Source organism: Agelaius tricolor, unplaced genomic scaffold (genome assembly GCF_023055355.1).
Source record: "Agelaius tricolor isolate 1412-34295 unplaced genomic scaffold, bAgeTri1.0.p SCAF_9, whole genome shotgun sequence".
Lineage (NCBI taxonomy): Eukaryota > Metazoa > Chordata > Aves > Passeriformes > Icteridae > Agelaius > Agelaius tricolor.
Window position 1 is genome coordinate 5338717 of NW_027269269.1, and position 11523 is coordinate 5350239.

The 11523-nt window shown below is 45.7% G+C and overlaps 1 protein-coding gene across 8 annotated transcripts in view; it reads right to left on the bottom strand.

Annotated features, from left to right (window-relative positions):
- ZMYM2 (zinc finger MYM-type containing 2) overlaps window positions 1–10821 on the bottom strand; it is an 87340-nt gene extending 76519 nt beyond the window's left edge. For 7 of the 8 annotated variants that reach the window (XM_071434112.1, XM_071434111.1, XM_071434110.1 and 4 more), the window contains exon 1: window positions 10664–10821. The gene's annotated coding sequence lies outside the window, so the exon portion shown is untranslated. Of the gene's footprint in view, window positions 1–9586; window positions 9645–10663 lie in introns of all 8 variants that reach the window. The other variant, XM_071434113.1, reaches the window with a different exon arrangement.
- Window positions 10822–11523: the final 702 nt, after the last annotated feature.

An 11523-nucleotide genomic window follows, 5' to 3' on the forward strand; every position in this document is an offset into this window, starting at 1 on the left:
TAACTAGAGACCAGAAAGAACAGAAATCTCAAGAGCAAGAATTTCCCAATGTTTGATTATCTTAGCTATGCACAATTGTTACCCCTGTTGTTACTCATGCCTATTACCTGCTATTCTACCAAAAGCTCTTCACAGAGAAGAGCTTGGCTTTATCTTCTATTTTCCCACTAATTAGTTGAAAACAGCAGTAACTTGTCCGTTCAGCCTTCTCTTTAGACCGAACACAACCCTCTTTCTCAGCTTTTCCTTTGTTATCTTTTCAATCACCCTGCTCTTACACCGGGCTTACTCTAGAATATCCCTATCTTCATTAGGACGTAGTCTAACCAAAACCAGACTAAACACTGTAGATGGGTTCTCCCAGTATAAGACACTGCAGAACAATCACTTTCTTTAAACTGCTGGCTACCACCTTGCTGATTTCAGTCCAATATGCTGCTTACATTCAATCCTGCTAGGGTGCACTATTCATGTTTAACTTGCTGTTCACCAGGACTAGCTAAAGCTGTCTTCTATCCTATTAGTGCCCAAATGGTACTAGTCTCAAACATTCTGGAAATGAAGACACTTTTTAACTAACAATACGGACTTTTAACACTATTCTTCATTAGTGCTTCTTCTTAATTGGTTGGGATTTTTTCATTTTTATTTTAAACTAGTATTCAGTCTACACTCATATCATGTATAACCCATGAACAAGTAGCTCTGTATGGTTAACTAGTATCCATGCCTAATGGCACACCACTTCTCAGTGCCTTACTGAACAAATCTTTTTGACTAATGCTTCTAAAATACTTTATTTTTGCATATGCTTAGGAAGAGGAAAAACTGTCATGCCAAAGTCTGCAAATGAACAAGTTTGAAGACAGAGCATTTTCTTTGCCTTTAGCATAAATAACATCAGCTAATAGCCTCAAACAGATTTTTCATCCCTGAGAAATAATCAAGTATTGGCTAACAACCTAGTATTTTGGGCCTGGTATGGACAAGCTTCTTCAACACAATTTACTTGCAGTGATTCGTATTCAATGCATCAAGTAATTCAGAACAAAGAAAACTGAATTTAAAAGAGTAAGTTAATATGCTGTATGTAGGAGGGAAACCCATGTGGACTAACACCAAGTAATCAGACAATGAAGCTACAGTGTAACAAAGGAAAGAAAAACTTATCACCACAAACAAAATGAGATAGAAAAAGAAGTGGGAGAAGATCAAACTAAAAAACCAGCCACAAAACAGTTCAAGTTCCATATGAGGTAAGGTTGACGGGAAACGGAATCCAAGGCAAGAATAGATCTGGTCAGCAATGCAAGTATGATAGGTTTTCACAGCTGCACTGGCTGGCTGGCTGGCTGCAAGTTACATTATGCAATCAAGACTCCAGGTTATCCAACTGTTTTAAAGTGTAAAAGGTAGTCTTATTTTTAAATAAGATGTATACTGTATTCATTAAGGCCACAGCTCCACAACTACAAACCACATCCAGTCCTGGACAGGACTACTGTGGTTTTGAATTCCTATCCTTTCCCCTTTCTCCCTAGCTGTTTAAGGATTCTAACAGCCAGTCAGTCCATCATGGGAGCTAAGATGGTAGAAAGTGGAAACACAAAAAAAACCAAGAGCAAATACTCTACACCTACATAGCTCCTCATTCCCAAATTTCATTGTGATGATTCATGGACCTAAACTGACTCCCAAAACTGAAAACGTAAAACAATCAAAAAAGCCAGAAAAGGCTGATGTTGGTACAAACAGGAAAGGACAATGACAAACCTAAATTAGTTTGGTTTAAATGGTCATAAAACCAAGGATATATACATTCAATTTAAACCCATGAAAAACATTCAAAGTACTATTTGTCTTAAGCCAGTATTTCATCTTTTGAATCTACATATGCAACTGGAAGTATAGTCTGAGCCTTAAAAAAACCCCAAAAACTATTAACTTTCCTAGCAGGGAGCTTTTCAAATCCTCTATAAACTTTTGTCTAAAAAGAAGAAAGCGATGCCTCAATAAGCTATTCCACCTTCTAGTTCTTGTACCTGCTGAAAGGCTACACACTGTTCCCTGTTTGATTTTGTACTGTTCAGGCAGTAACTGACACTCAGAAATTCAGCTTTTAACACTGGAGATGGAAAGGGAGATGAAGGAAGCAAACCCAATTATCTACCATGCTACTGGGTGCACCATCTTTCCTAGAGCAGGATTAAGTCACACTGTAATCTATTCTCTTTTATTGAGGAACAGACCTTCTTAAGTAATTCTTGTGTATCTTCTCCAAACATTTCTTGTGTATCTTCTTGTGTTATGGTTCTTTTAAATTACTAAAAAAAGTATTTTTTAGTAATTTAAATTTGGTTGAATTTAGTTCAGATCAGTACTGTACTATACACAGTATTAGTCAGACCATCTCAGTATTTCTATTTGTTAATTCTTTGGATAGAAGTATACATAACGATGGTCAAACACAGTGACGATGGCAAATATCCACCTTTTCCTAGTGGTAAAAACACAAACCACCTTTGTTGCGCTCTCCATTTTCCTTCATTTCTAAATTGTGATTTCTTTGTTTATTACATGGATTACAAAGGACTTCTTACCTGGTCTCTCTAGATATTACTTGGCTTCCTTAACGAGGCACCACCTACCAGAACAAAACATCATTTCCTGAATTAATTCTTTTTTCAAAAAACATAACCACCCTTACAAGAAAAACTACTACTACTACTACTACTACTAATTATTATCATAATAAACAAAATCCCAAATATGCACATGTGCAAACACTAGTTATAAACTAAAAAGATGTCTGGTAAATTCTGCCAGCTTAATAAGAACTCTTAAACATTTATAGATTGGTGTATTAACAATCAATTGTTGCTCAAACAAAACGACAACATTATCTCAGGTATAACAGAACACTACCTCTTCTCCCCTATTCCATACACACACACAAAAAAAATAAAAGACACCAATACCACACCCACAGATCACAACTGTTATCACAGACTCCCAGGAGCCAAAGCTGCAGACCACATCATGCTAGCCACTGTGCAAACACAGAGAAAAACTGTTCAAAGAGCAAACAATCTAAACATAAGGGGCAACAGATGGAGAGAGACAAAAATGAGAATACAAGGAAACAGCACCACCATAAACAATGGTTACAATTAGTTCTTGTTCTAAGGATGGTGTGTTTGAGTCCCAGGGTGACAGGAAAGGTGGTGGTTGGGGTTTGTTTTCAGTAGGCTTTATTTCCCAAAGTCAGGTTCTTTTGCATTAACAGGTTGCAACTGGCTTGCTTGTAAGGGTGCACATGCAAAACTTCTCCAAGTATGAGAAGCATCACAGGAGAATGAATGAAATTGTTTAACTGCCCATGATGTCACTTCCTAAACAGCTCTTACAACCTCATTAACAACAAAAAACAGATAGTACCTTTCACAGTTAAATCCCAACACTGAATTAAAGCTAAGTAAAACCTGTTGGTTTTACCACCATAAAATGCAAAAGGCAAAAAGACTGGACAGTCAGAAGTCCAGAAAAGCACTCTGGCATAGGATTCTGAGTCCATATCCACAGAGCAGGATCATTCTTATCAGATCTTTTAAGAAAAATTGTTACCACACGATACAGAGGTTAAAGCATGATCTTGTACTCATGTGATTTTTAACACAACTAAATAACAAACACCTAATTGCTGATTAACAGTTAAGACACCACTTAATATGTGGGAGAAATCTACAGTCTTTGTTAGAAGAGTGTGTGCTATGTCTAAAACCAGGGCTAGACCCAAAGATCTCATGACACTGCTGTCTACAAGCAACAGCACAGAGAGTTTTCCTTTGCAATAGCAGCCTCAGCTAAAGGTCAGACATCTACAAGGAGAACTCAAAAGCACATGCAGAGATTTAGCGAGTTTAGAGGACAGCAAGTCTGGAAGAGAGAGAGACTTGAAGGTCATCCATACAGATGTGACAGCTGAGTTTATGAATGAGATGAACAATAAGACTTTTAGAGAAATCTGATGTAGTATTAGGAGTAAATACCAAGCTGGAAAGATCTTACACAGATCAAAGGAAAAGGAACTCCAAAAAGAAGTAAGGTTTCTACCAAGGCTACTTTCAACGAGAGAGGAAAACAAAAAACAAAAGAAAAAAATAGCACAGTTGCATTATGAGTTAATTCAAACGAATTAACTTTTTTTAATGTTCAGTATGGCTGCATTGCACAGAAGAGCCTAAACAAAGGTAACATGCCAGTACACTTTCAACAAAAGCCTGCAGGAGGAAAACAAAGATGTCCATATTTCTTGGGCAGACTGTGAGCTGTAAGCAGCCCTCAATTAGTAAAATTTGGCATAACCCATACAATTCTATGTGCATGATTTTCTATCTTCTTCAATACCATCTTTCACAGCAAAAGATTAGAGGAAACTAAATGTAGAAACCAACACAAACACAACACAAACTCTTCCATAATGCCACTCATCTCTCCTAATGGTCTGGCCCAGCAGAAGCTACATCAGTAGCTACATCAGTAGCTCTGGTTCAAAGCAGCTGCTGTCCCCATCAGTGCCCAAGTGGCAGCATGTGCCCAAGCATAGATGGCTACTGTACAAACTATTCCATGGGGGAAAGGTGGAACTGAGATGACATCCTGCTTAGCATGCGTTGGGGGATAAAGCTGATGAGCAGGGACTATGTCTGAACAGACTTCTGTACAGCACTAGGGACACATGTCGCTATTACAGCCTTTGGAAGCTACAGTGATGCTAACTGAAGGAGTCTGATAGTCTTGTAAGGGTTAAACAAGCTGTACAATAAAGTTCATAAACCTTTTAAATAAAGAAGCAACATATTACACCTTATATTTTTTAGAGACCCAAACACATCGTTTTGCATGACAGCAAACAGCATTAAGTAGTCTCATCTCAGACAAACTTAAAAAACCCACACAAACCCAACCCAAATCCTCTTGTGCTACTGACACTCAGTATGGCTGGCTAGAGCACTGACAATACCTGAGTGTTTCAAACCAGTATTGAAGCTACTCTGCTAAGATCAATGACCACTTGCTTCTGCACCCAACCTCTGTGATGAGTCACTGCTACCCCTACAAGATTATTCTCTTAATAGCTGATGGTGAGAAAGGGGCAGAGAAAGAAGTTATGGTAAAGCTAATCCCAAAAAATTTAGGAAACATGGACAAAAATTAAGGATTTAAGCATGACAACAAACTTAGGAAATACAAATGCCCTCTGAACCAAGAAAAATTTGAAAAAATATGTTGGTGGCAATCTTGTCACTAGAACACAAAAATTAACAATCGCTGTAGATTTCACTTATGTTGGACTAATAAAATCTGTACTATAACTATTGATTGAAATAATTTTCTTCTGATAGCAAACCAGAGCAAGAAAACAACTTTCATCATTGACATGTCCAGTCCAAGAGATAGTCCAGGTGAAGGGATGAGACTGTCTATAAAGGACAGGCACTGATCTCATCTACTACAACTGCTGATGTTCTCATACATACACACATATAATCAAACTTTTAGTGTGTGTGTCTTGTTGAACTCTAGTGGCATTGAGTTCCACAGAATACATATAAAATTCCTAACTTCTGGAAGTTCACGGAAAAGAAAAGTTTTCAACTGTAAAAATCATTTAAGTATAAATAAGTGGCATTGAAATCATGGAGTCATTTAGGTTGGAAAACACAATTAAGATCAAGTCCAACCATTAAACTTGGCATCACCATGTTCACCACTAAATGATGTCCCTACGCTTCACACACATCTTCTAATTACTTTCAGGGATGGCAACTCCAGAACTTTCTTGGGTAGCATATTTCTATGCTTGACAACCCTTCCAGTGGAAAAAAAATTCCCAAACAACCAATCAAAACCTCCCCTGGTGCAACTTGATGCCATCTTATCCTGTCACTTATAACCAGGGAGAAGAGGCTGACCCCACGTGGCTGCACCCTCCTGTCAGGCAGTTGCAGAGAGTGATGAGGTCCCCCTGAGCCTCCTTTTCTCCAGGCTGAACACCCCCAGCTCCCTCAGCTGCTCCTCACAGCACTTGTGCTCCAGAGCCTTCCCCAGCTCCGTTGCCCTTCCCTGGACACGCTCCAGCCCCTCAATGTCTCTCTTGCACTGAGGGGCCCAGAACTGAGCACAGCATTGGAGCTGTGGCCTCAGCAGTGCTGGGTACAGGGGGACGGTCACTGCCCTGCTCCTGCTGGCCACACCTGGCTGATCCAGGCCAGGATGCCATCGGCCTTCTGGGCCACCTGGGCACACACAAGATTGTATTCTATGGAGCCAACCACAGCAGCAATGAATGCTGCTTAACCATCTGAGTAGGGGGTAAGGGATGGAGATTCACATGACAGCAAAGATGCAAAGCTTGACTGTGCATTAGAAACCACAGAAACACCTGAGAACAGTCACATATGAATCAGCACTTCTCTCCCAAAATAGGTGGCAGGATAAATAGTCCCAAAAAAGTGCATTTACACCAATACATACAGCATGGGCAACACAGGAGAGCTGAGATAATTCACTGTTCAGCTGAAAAACTATGATATAAAATAGATATAGTGAAAGTCCCAACTGAAGAAGCCGTAACATGCAACTTCATTCCAGAAGTCTCAAACTTCTTTCTTCTACCAAAAATTTCTCTTAGAAGTACAAAACACTATCTCACAAACTTGCAAATCTTGGTACAAAATGAAGAAGGTAAATAGTAACATCTAAACTGAGTAAATTGTTCATACATCAAGTTGTCATGTACTGCCAGCCGTAAAAGCCAGCAGCACATAGGGCAAGCTATAAATATGGGATACAAGCTAAGCTTCGTTGGAACTTCAATATGTAAGCAAGCAACGCACTTAGCCACAAGAGCATTCAACTACTAAGATTAAACCACTGAAACAAAGTTAAGAAGAAGTTGAAAAGAAAACACTTTCAGCTCCAGAGTTAAACACAATTTCAGTGGACACAAAACTCCACTGCAACATAGGGGTCTTTTAAGGCCCTCATGAGGCAAGTATTACCTCAAACTTCTCACACTGAACACCTGAGCAGTCTTTTGAACTCCTGTGAACTTCAAATTCCAATCCATTTACAGAAATTGGTTGAGTTCATTGTTAATTGTGATGGAAAAATAAACAGTTCTCCGTGAACAGTGAATTTTCCATTAGCAACAATTCTTGATACAAGTTCTTAACAGAACCCCCCCATACTACTTTTGTTGCAGGGTACGTCAATTGAGTGCAAACTCAAACAATGTGACAGAACTTGAGTAATTCTGTACTTAGTCCTCAAAACCAAAATGAAAACTTCTCAAACACCACAAGACGATTCATGCTTCTGCAGGACCAAAAAAGCCAAAACCCAAACCAAACAACCCCAGCAAAAATCTGGAAGACATTGTACCAGCTTTGTACCACATCTTTCTGTACATACTTGAACAAGCTCTACAAAAGACAGAGAAACTTGCTTTCATTCTTCCACTGCCACTTTGACATTCTTGCTGATGCAAATCCCTCTTAGCATGTTATTACAGGGTAAGCAACAGTAGAATGCAATCATATATTTGAAGTCAAAGAGGATTAATAACAATATAAAGCCAATTTAGTAGATAATAAAGTGAATTTATTGCTCTAATTAAGAGAGACTTCTATTAAAACAAGTTACTTAGTTTAACCACCAAATAACATGGCTGATGAGTTTGGTTGCTAGAGATGACCTTGCAGCAGTAAGCACCAAATACATTACCTTCCAGAACAGCATGGTCCTATCACATGCCATAAGAAGGCTGTACCACCATCCTCACAGCTGGAGGAGGACAATGTGCCACCTACCAGGATGCTTTTGTACAAGACATTTATTTAAGACATACAAGGCTTACTGAATCTTAGCTATATGGCTGTTCTTGGCAGTATTCTCATCTTTTCATAAGCAGCCACACAAAGCTGCAATAATTTTTGTCGAACTAGCACCAGTACACAACAGTCCCCCTCCTTCCAAAGCATTATTTGCCTTGATTGCTCCTAGAAGTAACTTTTTTTGACATGAAGGATCATCAGAAAAAAAACAGAACAGCTGTTAGACTGGAATGCATAACGAATGAATCAGAAGTAAAGTTAGATGGTAGCCTTGCATCCAAGATATGGTAAGAGTTAAAAAATTACTATTAAAAATGTTAAACTGCTGTAGCAAGTCAAGGGTTGGAACAGACAACTTTATTAAAGATAACATGCCATGTAATGTAAACTCTTACAAGTCTTTGATGTGGTCCATAATTTTAGATGCCCAGAATAAATACAGATCTGATGGCCTCATCCTAAGCAGTGAGGTTTGCAGCGAACCACTCATTCTTTGTATAGCCACCAAAAAGTGACAAAGAAAGTTGCAAGCTCTGCAAATCTGAAAAACCTACCACGTAAAACAGCAAAGGACAGAGACAAGAGAGTGGAAAAATAATTCAAGATACGAGTGGTGGGAAAGACCGCACCACCTGAATCCGTGCTGTACCCAAGCGAGAGACCCAGAAGGCAAGAGAGGCGCTGCCTTTTTGTTTTGTTCTCGGGCTGCACGTTCCCAGCGGAGCCGCCGCGCTGCCCGCCGGCGCCTCTGGCGGCGCAGCCCGCGCACCGCGCCCGGGCCCGCCGCGGCAGCTCCGAGCCTCTCCCGTGCGCCCGCAGCCTCGCTCGCTCCTTCCCTGCGCTACTTGGCGATCTCGGAATCCCCCGCGCAGCTAAAAAACAGCCCCAGTATTAACAAGGTCAGAAAATAGAGTCAAGTTATGTCCCAGCCCTACCCACAGGGATTGGCAACAAGCCTCTCCTTAGCCAACCTAACACCCAACAGAGATCAAAATCTGCTCTGAAAATCCCACGCAAACAGAACACCAAAAATGCTCGCTATTGGGAACCTGTGGGTTTCCCCAGGGTCCTCTAGCTTCCTGGGGAAGGGACAAAGCTGGCTCAGAAGCCCAGCCAAGGAACCCAACAAAACCACCCAAACAAATCTACGGGTGTAGAGAACTAGTGTGAATGCACAAAGAGACGATGGAGCACATTTCTCCATGGCAAACTGCTGGGTGATTTTAAACCTCCCATGCCTCTTCTTAGCTTCGAGATGATACGGGGGACACGTGATTCGAGCAATGGGGGGGGGAGAAAATTCAAGATGGCTGAAGGTGTCTTGTCACGGATTTTCATACACGCTCCAGAACTCTAGAGGGCACCCGAAATATGCCCTCCTCCTCCTCCTCCCTCCCGAGCCGGGTAACGTGAGCAGCGGCAGCAGCCCGTCGTCTGCCTGCCGGAGTTGGTATTGCAGGAGCGGTGTCTGCAGCAGCAGCGCCCACTCCGCGAGGAGGAGCCGCCTCACAGCCATTACTGGGGCTTCGCCCCAGGGCAGCAGCTACTGATCCCAGGAATTTCCCCACCCAGCCCTAGAGGGACTTCATTCACCCCTGCCCCCGGAGAATACGGGGCGGGGGGAATGGCTGAAGCCCGCTGGAAGCAGGTCTAGCCAAGGCAGAAACAGATACACAAATAGCACTCACAATGGAGCTCCCTCTCCTTGTTGGTCGCTGCCAAGGCTGCACCAAACTGGGCTGGAGCCTAAGGGAAAGACACGGGGTTAACACGGGGCAGCGAGGATCAGGCAGCGCCCCCAAGGAGCGTTTCCATCGTCTGGCCAGGGCAGGTACTGCCTGCATCACTCACCACTTCCCTTTAATCGCAATCTTTCAAATAAATAAATAAATAAATAAATAAACAAACAAATAAATCCACTGCCCTCGCCGGGGGCGGTGGGGTATACCTCACGGCACACCCACGCAGCTTGTCCCCGCTGAAAGAAGGAGGGACAAGGAGCCCTTCCCGGGCGCCGCCACACCGAGGGCTTTCACCGCGAGTGTGGGGGACAGGGCAGCGGTGGCACCTACGGTGGGGAACAGCGAGTATTACCTGCGAACTTGCCCTATCAGCCCTGAACCGGCGCCCGGAGGAACCGCGGGGCCCTCAGCGGCACGGCCCCGGCGCCAGGCGAGCGCCCGCGCCCCCCGCCCGCTGGCGCGGCAGTTGCCCCTGGTCTCGGGTTTGCCCCCCTGCAGTCGGCCAGCAGCACTACCGCCTCCTGTCCGCCATTAGAGGGACCCAGCCGAACAATACGGGAGGGGAGCCGCGGAGCGCCGGGCAGGGGAGGGGAGAGGAGGGGAGGGAGGTACAGGCGGGGGGGGCTGCGAGGGTGGTGGGTGGGGAGGCACCGGGGCAGAACAACAGCCGAGGGCCCGGCGGGGAAGGGAGGGAGAGAGTTAAAATAGGAGGCGCTAGAGCAGACCCGGCCCTTCCCCCAAATACCCCTGCCCCCCCCTTCGGGGCTGCCCCCAGGCGCCCCCCCATTTTTCCCCACCGCCCCCCTCCATGGCGCGATGCTTATGCGCGGGACTGCCCCCGGTGCCACCCGCGCCCCTGCCGCCAGAGGTGGCGGCGCGGCAGCGACACCGCGGGGTACTTCGGCCGGGTAGCTGGGAGGCACGGCGGCTGCTCTCCCATCCCCGCCCTGGGGGCAGCTGAGCGCCGCCAGCCCCCCGCCAGCCCGCCCCAGTGAGGCGCAGCGCCCCGCGCCCCCGCCTTACCCGGCTCCCCACCGCCTGCGGGCACGAACCCCCCCGCGGGGGACGCACGCACTCTGCGCTACTCCTCCGGCGCCTCAACTCTAACTCGGTCCAGTCCCGGGCGAAGCGCAGCTGCTGGCGAAGGGGAGGAGGAACCGGGCCAAGGGAGCTCGGGGAGATCCGCCTCCCTGCCCCGGCATTGGCTTTCCCAGAGGGCGGGCTCTGGCGCTGGGCTAGCCGAGTGGGTGCACCGCCCATCCATCAGAGCCGCCCGCAGCCGGTTGACCCTATAAACTGCCAATCTTCCTCCTGGCCATGCTTGGGGTTCTTCCCACTTTGATCCATCAGGTTTGAGGAACCCGGATCGTTGCCCACCGACCGGCTCGTTACCCGTGCCCCAGGGTTGCGTTGTCGCTCCCTGCGCCGCTCTTAGACAGCGGCAACTTGCAGAAGTTCTCGGTGCCGCCGAGCCGGCTGCGGCCCGCTGGCCGTGGGCAGGGTGCGCTGGCCGTCCCGGCCGTGCACTCGGTCCCTGCGGGCGCCACCCCTCCGACCGTGGGGCGCGGGCTCGCCTCTCCCGCTTCGTCCCCCACCGCCGAGCCATAGGGGCTGGCAGTGCTTATCCGAAGGCTCCCACTTTCCTCCTTCCTTCATCTCACTAGGGTTTTGAACCTGGGGCCATGCCCATGGTGGACAGAGCATGGGTAATGGAAGCATTCCCAGAGGGAAAAGGGAGAGTTCACGTCTCCTAGGGAGGGCGCCTGACCCGCGTCCCCGCAGCCTGCCCCGCCGAGCAGCGCCTCCTCAGCCGAGGACGCCTTGCTGCCCCCGCCCGCCGCGGGGGAGGGCGCCATATCAGGCACCGACATGGCTCCTGGAGG